The sequence below is a fragment of the Urocitellus parryii genome, chromosome 15 (genome assembly GCF_045843805.1).
Source record: "Urocitellus parryii isolate mUroPar1 chromosome 15, mUroPar1.hap1, whole genome shotgun sequence".
Taxonomy (NCBI): Eukaryota; Metazoa; Chordata; class Mammalia; order Rodentia; family Sciuridae; genus Urocitellus; species Urocitellus parryii.
Genome location: NC_135545.1, coordinates 30,871,748 through 30,886,858, shown reverse-complemented (window position 1 = coordinate 30,886,858; position 15,111 = coordinate 30,871,748).

The following is a 15,111-nucleotide window of genomic DNA, read 5'->3' as shown; positions in this document are numbered from 1 at the left end:
CATGGCCTCCTCTGGGAAGAAGCCATATTATCTCCCTTTTGCAGGTGATAAAACTAAGGCTGGGGAAGGGAGCGGAGGGAATAGAGGGTGTGGAGAAATTTCTAGAAACACACACAAAAAACAATTAGAAAAGAATAAAAAAAAATCAAAGCAAAACGTTCTATATGGTACACCACCACCTGAATTGCAGCATTACAGCACTTGAGTGTGTGTGTGTGTGTGTGTGTGTGTGTGTGTGTGATGCTGGGATCAGACCCAGGGCCTCACCCACATTGGGCAAGTCCTCTACCACTGATCTACAACCCCATCCCTCCATTTGGATTAAAAATGGGAATGTGAATTTATTTGTGCAAGAAACCAATAAGAATGGTTATGTCAGGGAAAGGACCTAGTGACTTGTTGGGATCAAGGTGAGAGGGATATTTTTCAGTATATAATCCTTTGCTCCTTTTGATCATGTATTGTTAGCCCTTCAAAAACCTCTTGTTTGGGGGCTGGGTTGTGGCTCAGTGGTAGAGCACGTGCCTGGCACATGTGAGACGCTGGGTTTGATCCTCAGCACCACATAAAAATAAATAAAATAAAGGTATTGCATCCATCTACAACTAAAAAGAAAACTGTTGGTTTTTAAATAACATGTTTGTTTGTTTTCAAATGCATTTGTGGGAAGAGAGAGTCAGGCACCAACTTCTCTGGCTTTCACAGAGGAGTTAAAATGATGCTTTAGTTGGGCACCTACAGATACCAGTCAAGCACAGTATCTGCAGGACCAGGCTTAACAGGTGTGGTGGTCCAGGGAGCAGGTCCTGGAATCAGATGGCCTTGATCCAAACCCAGGTTGCATTACTCCCTGTGTGACCTTGGATGCTAACTCCATCTCTCTGAGCTTTGCTCCCTCCTAATGCAGGAAAAGTAATTAGATTATTTCCCTCATGGGCCATTGAGAGAATTATGCAAGTTCATTCATGCTCTCAGCAATGTATCATGCATGATGATTTGCCTGGTGCATAATGATAACCTAATAAATTATAATCATTATTTTATTAATTAGAACAACCACCTTAAGCAATAAGCATTATTGCCCCCATTTTATAGATAAGTAAGTCCCTTCTTGGCCACTAGTTCAACATGGCCAATAAATGGTAGAGCCAGCATTCTGACTCAGGCTTTCTGATGGCAGAACACACACCCAGGCCTTCACTGGCACTGGACTGGACCACTGTTTTGTGCCTCTGGTGCTGAAGTAGGCAGCCCTGGGGCTGCCATCCCACTTTATTCCATGCCCCCACCCCATACCTGACCTGCCTTAGGCTCATGGGTCTGACACTCTTGGGTGGGCCAGGATGGGGTGCAGCTCCAGCACCCAGTCTCACTAGATCCCATCCATTTCCACTGTGGAAGACAAGGTGGAAGGGCATCCAAGTGGCTGTACCAGAGGAACCTTCTGGTTCATTACGTTTTTAAGTAGGACAGGATGAGGATCTCTGTTCACAGCTTTAATTCCTTCTCATCTTCAGTCCTGGCGAAGGGGGTTCCAATGTACGTACGCATCATATTTTTGCAGTAGGAGGCCATTCATATTAGCAGGAGAAATGCTTGTCCTCCTAGATCTTTGCTACTCCATGTGTGGTCCCTGGACCAGCAGCATCAGCATCAACCCAGGGGCTTGGTAAAAAGAGATGCCCAGGATCCTTCCCACATCAATGGGGTCAGAATCTGCATGTCCCTAGAAATGTCTGGGTGGCATGAGTGCATATTGAAGTATGGGGCATGCTGGCCTAAAGGTTCCCCAGTAAAACATGTGCACCCCTCCCCAGGACCAGAGCTATCTCTGAGACTTGGGCCTCCGTAGGAGATGCAGGATGGAGCTGGGGATGCCAGGATGATGCTGGGGTGGGGAGGTGAGGAAGACGGAGGAAGGAGGGAGGTCAAGAGGAAGAAGGTACCAAGCACCAACCAAGGCGGATTACTCCTGAACCAAAGATGTGCCCTGTCTCCTTCTCCACATTTTAAACATGTCTGTGAGTAACACTGGGTTCCTGGTGTCCACAGCCTCTGCCCACATGTCCTCCTAGATATTTCACAGCATAGCAACAGGGGAGATTAGGTAGAAAAATTTAGGGATTTATTAATAGCAACTGATTTTTTTTTCTGCATTAGGGATCACATGTGATCCCTACGAAACTCAGGTATACCTCATGAAGAGGAAGAAAAAAAGAGATTGAAAGAGAAGAAGGCAAGAAGAAAGGAAGGAAGGGACAGAGGGTGGCTGGCCCTTTGGGATGGACACAAAATTGGACCCCAAAGAGATGAATGAGACTATCTCATTCACTTCTCCTTCTCCTTCCTTCTCCTTCTCCTCCTCCTCCTACTAGGAATGAACCCAAGGATGCTTTACCATTAAGATACATTCCCAGTTCTTCTTATTCTTTACTTTGAGGGTCTTGCAAAACTGCCAAGATTGACCTTGAACTTGCGATCTTCCTGCTTCAGCGGAGTTGCTAGGATTACAGGTGTGGGCCACCAGGCTGCTATTCATCAGACAATATTTATCACTCAAGGAAACAATGTGAGCCTCCCCTCCTGGAGGTTCCAGTCTACTTTAAACAAATGATTTAACAATAACGATGTGTTACATTTGTTGGCCTATGATACAGACAAGATGCGATGATCATACATGATCAAGGGGAACCTCACCTAGCCTGGAGTGGGAGGGGCAGTGGTAGAGATAGAATAATATATTCATGTGCCTGGCTCCTGAGTCAGTCTGTAGCACAGAGGGAAATAGGTGGGTCCCAGGCCTTTTCCAATCAGGTAGCCACTAACCACACTTGGCTACTGAGCCCCTGACCAGTGAGTGACCAGTCCTAAGTGAGAAGTGATGTAAATGCAAAATACATTCTGATTCAAAGACATGGTGTATTGAAAGAGAACTTGAAGGATCCCGATAGTTTCGATTAACCTATTGAAATAATATTTTGGGCACATCAGGTTAAATCAGATATATTATTAAAATCAATTTTAACTGTTTCTTTATACTTTTTAAATACGGCTATTTGGAATTTTCAGCACACGTGACTCATACTGCATTTCTACTGGGCAGCACTGCCTCCAGGAGACTGAGATGCTAGGAGTCTGAATCTAGCACAACTGCCCAGCTAAGGCACCTTAAGCAAAGAGCCCAGCTGCTCTGAGCCTCAGTATCTTCCTCTATGAATAATGACATCTGGGATTTATTGAGCATGTTGTATATGCAGAGCCCGAGTATCAATCCATTCAGTCTTCTTGAGGCCCTATGAGGTAGAGACTGCTGTGCTTACCATTTTGCCGATGGGAAACTGAGGTTCAGAGAGATGTGACTCACCCAAACCCACATCCCCAGAAAGTGGGGGTAGACAGGATTTAACACAGGTCACCTGGCTCCAGAGCCTCTATTCCAGAATCACAGAGCTGCCGTGAAGGCAGCAGTGGTACCTTCTCCCCAGGATTGCTATGGTGCGCTTACCGCTTCACGTCACTGTAGCAAACAAGAACCATGAAGAACCTATATTAAGAATCAACTTATAAAGAGAAAAGGTTTATGTTGTCTCAGAGTCTGGGAGGTTTCAGTCCATGGTCAGCTGCCCCATTGCTTCAGGGCCTATGGAGAAACAGCTCATCACGGCGAGAAGTGCAGGGCGGAGCAAAACCACACACCTCATGACCAGGATATGAAAGAGCAAGAAGAAGGGGCTGGAGTCCCAGCGTCCCCTTCAGAGGACCTGAGGACATCCCACTAGGCCCCCTCCTTAAAGGTTCCACACTTTCCACTGGCGTCACTCTTGGGAATAAACCTTTAACACAAGGCCTTTGAGGGGCATTTAAAATCTAAACTGTAGCATATGGAGAATTTTCCCAGAGGGAGTAACGTAAGCAAAACCCTTATGAGAGCACCCAGGCCACATAAGTGCTCAGTGATAAGAGTTGACAACAAAGAAGTTGTAATCAAAAATAATATAACAATAATCAGCTGGTAGTCTGCTCTGGCAAGATTCACATTGAAATGCCATAGTAATTATCTATTGCCACATAACAAATCATCCCAAAACCTGGGGGCATCAAACAACAGTTACTGTCTCACAGTTTCCGTGCATCAGAAATTCAAGGTACAGGCTCCACTGGGCCTGGAGCATCTCCTTCCAAGACTGCTCACTCACACAGCTGTGCCCACAACATGAACCTCTCCACACAGCTGCTTGAGCATCCTTACAGCATGGCAGCCACCGCCCCCAGAGCAAGAGACTCAAAAGAGAAGCCACATGTCTCTTATGACCTACCTTTGGAGTCTCACTTCATCATTTCTGCAATATCCTACTGCAGTCACACACGTCAACCCTCTTCAACCTGGGAGCAGACTACACAAGGGCACTAAGGAGGAGGGGTCGGGGGCCACCTTGGAGGCTGGCTGCTATGACCACTGGCACATCTGTGAGACTTAAAGCCCCTGTGTTTCCTAAGAAAACATGCTCCTGAGGTCCTGAGAGTCTGGATACCTGGATGCACAGGACAGAAACCTTGTTTTAACCCACTTAATCCTCACTGAGATCTTATAAGGTAGGTACTGAAAATAAAGCAGAAAGCAACCCAGGGATTTGAAAGTGTCAGTGCTTTCTCACTCATTCCAACTTCTGCTTCAGTGCTGGGCTCCTCCTCTCAAAACAGTTGCCATGAACTTTGATGACTTAGAGATGGTCATCAGAAGAGGAAGAAATGATTTCTCTTTCAGAGCTTCAGGTGTTAACTCCCCGGGAAGTCCTCTGCTTGGTTCAGCTTGGGTCATGTGTTCACTGCTGGGCCAATCACTGTGGCCAGGGTGTGTGGCAGCAAGAGGCATTTCCTTGGAGAAAGTAAGGGTGCTGAGCCCCTAAATCCATGATGGACAGTGATGGATGCATGGATGTCTACTGGACAGGTACAAGAGGAAAACACGGAGGAACATGCATGTACAGGAGGGGTGAAGGAAGATCTGTGGAGAGGTTTGGAGGCAGGTGAGAACAGAGAGTAATCATGGACTGGGGTGTAGCTCATTGGTAGAGCTCTGGCCTAGCATGTCCAAGGCCCTGGGTTTGATCCCCAACAACAATAACAACACACACACACACACACACACACATACACACATGAGCGTGTTCAGTCATTTCACCAAAGGCCAGTCTTGCAGGGCTAGTGACTAAGCAAAGACTGAAATCAAAGGCTCTCAACCTCTCTGCCCTTCCTCGGCCTCCCACAGGGCCCTTTAGTCTCTATCGGGTCACACATTGGGGTGGGTATGGGACTTGGCACTACTTCTCCAGCTTTCCCACCTGCCTACTCCAAGGAAAGAGGTGGGCCAAAGAAATTCATAACCAGAAGAATCTGAGGTCAGACCCGAAGTCGCCCTCCACGGGAGGGAAAGTTCTCCTGGGCCTCACTTTTTATCTTAAATATATAGGAATTTGTACTTCCCTCCATGTTTTCCTACTTGCCTTGTTATAAAGGTGGTTTTTCCCTGTAAAGATCTTCAGAGAAGATGAGTAACTCATGGCCCTATTTATCCTGTGACCTTGAGACCTGCTAGGACACTGTTTTCCACAGAGCTCTTGGGACACAGACCCCATGGTCACATGTGGTTAGCAGACCTTGGTCCCCAAAGGAGGTGGCAGAGAGCCCAAGTGTTAGAGTGGGGGAGACTCCTGAGGGACCCGGGCTTTGCTTAAAGTCACCAGAACTTTAGAGTCTGACATTTCCCCTTCTCATTGTCCCTCCATCTCGCTTCCCCTTTTACACTTGAACCTGAGGTGGCAGTTGGACCCTGGGGCTGGGGACTCTCTTGACACTGGGTGCATCTCAGGGCCAAGTATTGGCAAGCACTCCATACATATTCACCAAATGCATTGCTGCTTTGGAATTCAATAAGATCAGAGTTTTTCTATAGGTATCTTCTAGGTCTTTAGGAGTTTTATAAAATAAGAACCATTAAACACTAGAAATATAATTCTATAAAAAGATGTTGATAATTACCAAATGCCACAACTGTTCACATAAAATGATCAAATGGAGTAATTATAAGTGAGTTGCCAAGTGACGGAGACGTGTCTTCACGTTTTCATTGTCTGAGGTCAGCAGCAGAGCATGGTGTGAAGGCAGCCGCTGCTCTATTTCTAGTTGTCTTGTAATCTCCCCCTCCACACCTGAGCACTCTGAGAATACCCTCAGCTCCTCCGGACTCCCACCCCAATACTGAAGCGTGCTGGGAACAGTTCACGAGGTCAGCGGGTGAGGTTGGAGCTAGGGGGTTGTGTCACAGGCTCATGCTGATTTTCCTAAGATGTGGTCCACGTAGCAGTCAGACCAGGAGGTCTCCACGGCAGGATCCATCCTCCCAGCAGGGGCCCTGACCTTTGTATCCTGGAATACAGCAGAAGAACAGGATGATATGGCCCAGCTGGAAACAGAACCTGGGAAGAGGCCACAGACTCTGCCACTTGCTCCACAGCACGCAGAAGGGCCCGTGCCAAAAAAATACAATCATCCAGAAATGTGGAACCAAGACACTGCAGGAGAGAGGACCTGAGCAGAGAGGGTGGGGGACGGAGGGGACAGAAGGGCTGGCAGAGGTAGAGCCAGTTTCTGATGGAGGGCCAAAGCCTCTCTCGATGGCCTGGTCAGCTGCCAATGGGGAATAGGAGGTGCCGGGCACCAGCGCAGACTGTCTGCAAACCAGAGGCTTCCAGGGGAGTTGTCTTGACTGTTCAGCCTTCCTGGGAAAGAGAGAGGTCCCTGCAGAACTGTGGGCGGCCAAACTCATTCTGCAGAGGAGGCACCCACCCAGTCTTCTCTTGACACTCTGTGTGTCCAACCTCTTAATCTCCTTGGTCCTCACAGAGGACATTGACAATAGGAGCAAAAGATAGGTGAGAACTGGCCTGTGGGGAACCATGTTGGATATTCTTCTTGCAGCCTCTGAGATCGTTGGCTCTGGGCTTTTGTGCAACTGCTAAGCCCATTTGGGGTCACCATCTAATTTCCAGTCCCCTCTCTGGGTCAGTTATTAGAGAAAAGCTGCCGTTTCTCCTTGCTCTAGCAATGCCCTGGAGGTACAAGACATGGTCATTAGTGACAAGTTTGGGATATCTCTGAATTGATATCAGTACCTCTAACCCTGAGAATGGGCATAACACACACCGATGTGTTGGTGCGGCATTTGAAATATTGGACAACCGTGACCTCCCTAGCCTCAGAACTGGCCGGGTTCTTAGGTCTCTTGCTATATCAGGCACTGGAGGTCAATTTGAGACATGGAAATATCCAGGAGGTCCCAGGGAAGGGCCAGAGAGGAGAGGATGCTTGATTTCAGGGCAGCACAATTTACCAGTGGGCATGGAACTGTTTCTGTATTCTAGAAACAGAAACAGCTAGATGTCCACGAACCAAGGAATGAAACCAGACCCCTTCCTCACACCATATACAGAAAATTAAAGTCTATTATTGGCTTAACTAACAGAACTAAAATTATAAAAATCTTAGAATACAGATATAAATCTTTGTAGTCTTAGGCCAAGTAAAGCCTTAGTCATGGTATGAAAAACACACACCCTTTGGATAGGGCAAAGGGGAGGGAGGGAAAGGGAGGGGCCTTTGGGGTGGGAAAGATGGTGGAATAAGATGGACATCATTTCCCTAGGTACATGTATGAAGACACGAATGGTGTGACTCTACTTTGTGTACAACCAGAGAAATGAAAAATTGTGCTCTATATGTGTACTATGAATTGAAATGCATTCTGCTGTCACACATAACAAATTAGAACAAATTAATTAATTAATTTTTAAAAAGCACACACACAAAAAAGGAAAAGAGAAACATCAAAATGTAAAACTTACACGCTATAAAGGATATCATCAAGAAAGTAAAAAGATAACCAACAAACGGAAGAGAATATTTGCAAAGTATATATCTGAAAAGAGAATTGTATACACCGCATATACAAAGAACAATTGCAACTAGTAAATGAATTAACTATTACAACCCAATTTAAAAATGGACAAAGGATCTGAATAGATATTTCCCCACAGAGGTTAGACCAACGGCCACTCAGCATGTGAAAGGTTGCTCAACATCATTAGACAAATTAGAGAAATGTGAATTAAGACCACACAATAAGATACTACTTTAAAGCCATTAACATGGCTATAATCAAAAAGAAAGTAACAAGTGTTGGTAAAGATACCTAGGAACTGTAGCTCATACCATGTTGATGTGGATGTAAAACAGTACAGCCCCTTTGAAAAACAGTTTGATAGTTATTCAAAAAATTAACCACACACAAAAAAATTAACCATAGGCCAGGCATACTGGCACATGCCTGTAATCCCAGCGGCTCAGGAGGCTGAGGCAGGAGAATCAAAAGTTCAAAGCCAGTCTCAGCAATAGTGAGGTGCTAAGCGACTCAGTGAGACCCTATCTCTAAATAAAATACAAAATAGGACTGGGGATGTGGCTCAGTGGTTGAATGCCCCTGAGTTCAATCCCCAGTAACCACCGCCCCCAAAAAGAAATTAACCACAGTCTCTATATAACCCCAAAACTCTACTCCTAGGTATGTCCTCAAGAGAAATGAAAACACATCAACATCAAAAATTGCACATAGGTATTCATCCCAACATTATTCATAGAGGCCAAAAAGTGGAAACAACCCAAGTGTTCATCAACAGAGAAATGCATACACGATACGTGGTGTAGCCGTGGAGTAGCCGTGGAATGGAATACTGTTTAGCCATAAGAACCAATGAAGCACTAATACATGGACAGCATGAGCAGACCATAAAACCATGCCAAGTGAAAGATGCCAGACTCACATATTGTATGATTCTGCTTATGTGAGATGTCCAGAATAGGAGAATATGTGGAAACAGAAAGTAAATTAATGGTTGACTAAGGTCCTGCAGGAAGTGGGCAGCGACTGCTAATGGGCCCAGGGTTTCTCTTTGGAGTGATGAAAACATTCTAAAATTGGTTGTGCTGATGATTGCTCAGCTCTGTGAATATGTAAATAGCGTTGAATCGTACACTTTAAATGGGCAGATTGTACAATTATATCTCAAACAGGCTCCTGGATGTGTTCCACTGGTCAACACACAAAATACACCATTTAAAGATTCAAATATGAATGTACACACGTGCACGCACACATACACACACACACAAACACACACAAACACACACACCCAACAGACACAAGCAAGATGAAGACAATGAGAGAACTAGGTCAACATAAATAATTGTGAATACTTTTTTCCCAAGGCTGATAATGCTTAGTTTGGGCATAAAAGATCCTGCTGAAAATACTTACGTATAATTTTACTTTCCACCAAGCAGCAGCAGCTTTTGTATCCTCAAATAATTAGGTTCTGGAACTTTCTTATTTGCAAAACTCCTGAGATTAGGCTCATGGGTTCATTATTGGAGTAATAGGACTCCAAATGGTAATATTTGAAGGGCAAGCTGCACCGTGCCTTTTCCCACCCCTGCAAAGAACAGGTGATCTTCCCTCTACGCAGCAAATGGCTTCTACCTAACACGAAGAAAGGAGAGACTTTCTGGAAGGTTCCAGTGCAATGATGCAGCTCCTGTGTGCTGAAAGATGGAGGCTCCGTGACTAACACCCAGGCCAGTGCAGGATCCCTGATGGTCCGCTGTGTGGGGAGACTTGGGTAAGCCGAGGTGCCGGGCAGATAAAGCCGGTGGTTTCTCTTAGGAGGTCTGCCAAATGGTTCCCGTGCACTCACTGCTCAGATGCAATCCCAGGAAACAAGAGTGTGGGGTCAGGAAAGCCACATGGCCTTCTGATGGCCTCATCTTTTGCACTACAGCACGGTTATCACTCACTCTGGTGTGTGGCAATTGCTCTCACATCTGCTGAGCACTGTGTTAAGTGCTTAGCTCTTCTCCTCCTCAAAACCACTCATTGGGTCAATGATATCATGGCCACATTGCAGATGGGGACCGAGGTCCAAGGGGACAGATGAGAATTTTTATTTTCGGATACAGGGTCTTGCTAAGTTACCGAGGCTGGGGATATGGCTCAAGCGGTAGCGCGCTCGCCTGGCATGCGTGCGGTCCGGGTTCGAACCTCAGCACCACATACAATCAACTCAATCCTTCTGCGTCAGCCTCCTGAGCTGCCTGGCATGCACCTCTGTACCTGGCCCAGAGGAAGTTTTGAGTCCAATTCTGTGCAACACCATTGCTAACTCTTAATCACTTAGCTTCCAAATAGGAGCTCTGAACACAAACTTGCAGATGAAGAGAAGAGGAACAGTGGAGGAGGGAAGCAGCTCATTCCTCCTTCCCTTTGGCATTGCATTGAACACAGTCAAAACTCTGGGAAGCAACATTTCCAAGCACAGGACACATATGAGAAAAATATCCCCACCCAAGATACAGGGACAAGATAGCCTGGGGAGGATGTCACCATGAGTCTTCTCCCTGTGCATGTTGGGGAAGACATGAGGGGGCAGTGGGTGAGTAGGGAAGGTGAGAGCCCAGGGATGCTCCTCAAAGACTTGGCCCGGTCCCCCCACCTGCATCCATACCAGGACCCGGCAGCAAGTGCCTCTCCTCTACTCCAACAGCAACCAGGAGACCCTGGGGTGTGGCTGCCATTGTTATGGAGGGCGCCCTCCTCCTCTAGGTCTTCTCCCTGCCCCCACTCAGCAGCCCTGCCCCTAGCTGAACAAGAAGGGTTCAGGAAATGCACAGAGCTTACCTCAACCAAAAATTCCTCAGAAAATCCACACCGAGCCAGGAGGAGAAGGCCAGGGGACAAGAAAGAGGCCAGTGAGTGGGGCCCAAAGGACTCGAGTCAAGTCTCAGCATAATTTTTCAGATTTCCAGAAAAAAAATACAAGAATTATACACTGTCATATGTGCATGTACTTAGGTTGTTTCCAGCATCCCCTAATCACAATTAGCAATGTGCCCACATATTTTCACATTCTTGAAATGCCACCCACTTTTAGGTGTGATGAAAAAGGAAGAATTAGATCCAACTGCATGTAGTATAAAACCCCAAATAAGAGAAATATAAAATCATCTACTGCCATCCACCTAAAAAATATGTATATCCAGAATAAAGAAGTCCCACTGGTCACTGAGGTTCCACAGTCTCGGGGACATGGGCTACTTCAGTTTATGTATTTTTTCACTCCTAGTGTGTTATTTCCATCTATCTCTTGATCTGCAGTGGTGGTTGGTGCTACCATTTGTGTAATGGAAAATATGCATTCTCTCAGCTCACCTCTTTTTTAAAATTATTTATTTATTCTAATTTGTTATACACGATGGCAGAATGCAATTCATTGCATATTACACATAGAGAACACAATTTTTCAAGTCACTGGTTGTACGTAAAGTATTTTCACACCATTCTTGTCGTCATACATGTACTTAGGGTAATGATGTCTAACTCATTCCACCATCTTTCCTACCCCTTGCCCCCTCTCTTCCCCTCCTTCCCTTTGCCCTACCTAAAGTTCCTCCATTCCCCCCATGCTGGGCCCCATCACCATTATGAGTCAGCTTCCTCAGATCAAAGAAAACATTTGGCCTTTGGTTTGGGGGGACTGGCTTACTTCACTTACATTATATTCTCCAATTCCATCCATTTACCTGCAAATGCCATGATTTTATTCTCTTTTAATGATGAGTAATGTTCCATTGTGTATATATGCCACATTTTCTTTATCCATTCATTTACTGAAGGGCATTTAGATTGGTTCCACAATTTAGCTATTGTGAATTGTGCTGCTATGAACATCAGTGCGGCTGTGTCCCTGTAGTATGCTGTTTTTAAGTCCTTTGGGTATAGACCGAGGAGAGGGATAGCTGGGTCAAATGGTGGTTCCATTCCAAGTTTTCCAAGGAATCTCCATACTGCTTTCCAGATTGGCTGCACCAATTTGCAGTCCCACCAGCAATGTATGAGTGTGCCTTTTTCCCCACATCCTCACCAACACTTATTGTTGTTTGTATTCTTGATAGCTGCCATTCTGACTGGAGTGAGGTAAATGCACTTCTCTAATTGCTAGAGATGTTGAACATTTTTCCATATATTTGTTGGTTGATTGTATATTCTCTTCTGAGAAGTGTCTGTTCAGTTCCTTGACCCATTTATTGATCAGGTTTTTTTTTGTTATTTTGTTTGTTTTTTGGTGTTATCTCAGCTCACCTTTTGTTATGGTTGTAACTTTAATGCCTGCCCCTCAAAGTTCATGTGTCAGGGCTGGGGATGTGGCTCAAGTGGTAGCACGCTCGCCTGGCATGCATGCGGCCCGGGTTCGATCCTCAGCACCACATACCAACAAAGATGTTGTGTCCGCCAAGAACTAAAAAATAAATATTAAAAAAAATTCTCTCTCTCTCTCTCTCTCTCTCTCTCTCTCTCTCTCTCTCTCTCTCCTCTCTTACTGTCTCTTTTAAAAAAAAAAGTTCATGTGTCAGGCAGTGCCACAGTGTTCAGAAGTGAAAAGATTGGTTTATGGGAGCTATAACCTCATCAGTGGATTAATCCATTTGGTGGATGAATAACTTGAATGGACTATGGGGTGTTACCTGTAGGCAGGTGGGGTATGGCCTTAGACTATTTGGCAGAGACGCCCTGAGTGATCTCGAGAGTGGGGTTTGGAGGGGAGGGAGGGGCAGGTGTCCTTCCCACATGTCCCCCAGACCCCTGCTTCTACAGAAGAGGGGCTGTTGAAGTCCAGTGAGAGCCCTGGTGCTCAGCATCACCTTCTGGATGTCCATGGCTTCCCTTATGGTTGGGGTATGAGGTGTCCCTAAAAGCTCCTTGTTAATGCAGGAATACTCAGAGGGGAAATGATTGGACTGGGAGAGCTACAACCTAACCAGTCCATCCTCCTTTGAATGGACTGACAGGGCGGTAACTAAGCTGGTGGGGCAGAGTTGGTGGAAATGGGTCATTGGGAGCCTGTCCTGGGAGGAAACCTCTCCCTGTGACCCCTCTTTTGGCTTCCTGGCCACCATGTCCAGAGCAGCTTCCCTCGGCCACCCTCTTCCACCATGATGTTCTGCCTCACCTTAGGTCCAGAGCAATGGAGTCAGCCCACCGTGGACCAAGTCTCCAAAACTGAGAGTCAGAATAAACTTTTCTTCCTCTAAGTTGTTCTTGTCAAGTCTTTTGGTCACAGTGACACAGAGCTAACAGCTTCTCAGCCACAATCAAACCAAAGTTTATTTTCATTCAGCCTTCCCCATAAGGGAAAGCAGAGCTTGGGCTCCACATTCCATTCTAAATAAGGGACCAGAGGACTGTTGAATCTAATTACGATGGTTTTGCAGTTTGGAAAGAAGGATTTCTGTGTCCATGCCTCTCCCACTAGGCAGACCCTTCATACCCTCGCCAGCCCTGACCTCTGATACCATCCTGGTGCCACGTCAGCACCTGTCCATGCTCACCACTCCACCTGTGGACGGTGGGCACCTCCGGGCAGGGGCTGCTCACTTAGACATGGTTTGTGAGTTGCCAGGCCCTTCCTCTTCCTCTTGTGGGAGCCTTTGAGGATTTCCCCAGCTCCCCAGCCCCTTCCACGCTCCATATAGGAAGGCCACTGCAACCCTTGAGCAATTGCTATCCAGGCTTTGGGGGTGGGATAAGAGGGAGGAGGTGGCCGCCATAAGCATGACATCACTGCCCAGTTCTAGCCCAAAGCCTCATGGCATCCCTCCAAGTGACTGGCCAATTGAGGAAGGTGATCTTCTAAGACCATCCTTCTCAAAAGGCCATCCCCAGCATCACCAGCATCACCTGGGATCTGGCTAGAAATACAGGCCTTGGGTTGCACATTGACATATGCTCTCCAAAGTTTATGATCCTGCTCCAAGATGCAGAATATCTGGAAACTTCCCTGACTCTCCATTCTAGGTTCAAATTAAGTTAAGCTTCCAGGACTGGATACCTTAACAAATGAGTAAAAGTAGCTCTGCAGGAAGTGAATTTGGAGAAACTTGTCATGCCATGTTCCTCCCCAGAGAACACAAAACACAGGGGCCCATTAAAGGTCCTGATAAGTCCCACATCAAAGAAACACTTCTTTTCATTTAACTGGATGCCTCTCAAACTTCCTTAATTACAAAATATCCTTTTCCTAGAATACCCAATTATAGACCATCTTTTGGGGGAACATGGCCCTTACTTGAAAGAAAGGGACCCACAGTTCCTTACACTATCTGTAAGAAAATTCAACCATGATGCCCATGAGCTGTCACACTCTAATAACCAGTTCCAAGACCTCAGGATGTATAAATCAGGAACCTATTTTAAAGGTGACAGAAGGCTCACATCAATCACCTTTAACTCGAGCCACACCCTCCTGTTTCCAAGAATTCAACCTGGATTCCCACGGTCCTTCAAACTCAGCACGCCCAGCCCAACTTCATGACAAACACCGCTCCCCTCTCAGGACACCCAGCCCTTCCAGGTCCCAGGAAATTTTCTTCACTGATTCACAGAGGAATCCCCTCTCCCTCCCCCAACACCTGCCCCTGGGCTGCTGGGCCCTTCCATCTAACCCCTCTCCACGGGGTCGTTGGATTCGTACCTGTTGTGTCTTTTCACTGTCCCCAGCCCTGCTCCTTCCCACGACCACGAACCTGCTGCCCTCTTGCCCTCTAGGCACACCCGGGCCTCGGTTCCCCGTCAATCATCCACCTCCTGCAACTGGAGGGACTTCCCAATGCCCAGATGTGCTTCTGCCACTCGCCCGCCCCCTCCTGGCCCTTGCTCTGTTCTGAATCCCATTTTGAAGATAAAGAAATTGAAGCACGGAGAGATGAAGGGATCTGCCCAGGGCCACATATTTATGAAGCTTTGACGGATGATTTGAGAACCGGGCATGGAGGTCCGTGAAGCTGAGCGCTCGGCCCTTCGTGGCTCCGCCTCCCTTTCCAGACTCCACCTGAGTGACAGGGGTGCCACATGGGGATCTTCCACAAGGTCTCCACCCCCGTCTGCCTCAGTTGTGCTGGGAGAAGGAAACCACACCCCACCTCCCGCGCTCCCCAGCATCATCATGA